A 447-nucleotide genomic window follows, 5' to 3' on the forward strand; every position below is an offset into this window, starting at 1 on the left:
ATCAATCAATAAAACCCCCCAGGAGGTATTTTTTTGTAGCTTGCAGTAAAAGTGCTTTTTTTCAAAATTTCAAGATGGCGTCATCTTCCCAAGGTCAAAGGTCAATGAAACTTCTAGGGTCATTGTAGACTTGTGCTGAGGACATGATTCTCAAGGTTCGTGAAAATCGGACAAACAAAAGTGCTGTTTTCCCATATTGTTAAAAATCGTGAAAATCGCCCTTTCTCTGACTTTGCCACAAGATGGCCGCCAGGCCGTAGGTCATGTGGCCATCCCATAATAATTTCAAATGTTCCTGGGCTTATCCCCGACACGTGCCATGGGCTTTTGTTTGCGTATTTCGAAATATTTTTTTTTTTGGCCCCATAAACGATTTTTGGCCCATTCATTTTTTTTACGAAAACGCTCGCCGTGATGTCATCGTTTTGGGGTGGGTGACGTGCAACA

The sequence above is a fragment of the Oryzias melastigma genome, linkage group LG4, assembly GCF_002922805.2.
Source record: "Oryzias melastigma strain HK-1 linkage group LG4, ASM292280v2, whole genome shotgun sequence".
Classification (NCBI taxonomy): domain Eukaryota; kingdom Metazoa; phylum Chordata; class Actinopteri; order Beloniformes; family Adrianichthyidae; genus Oryzias; species Oryzias melastigma.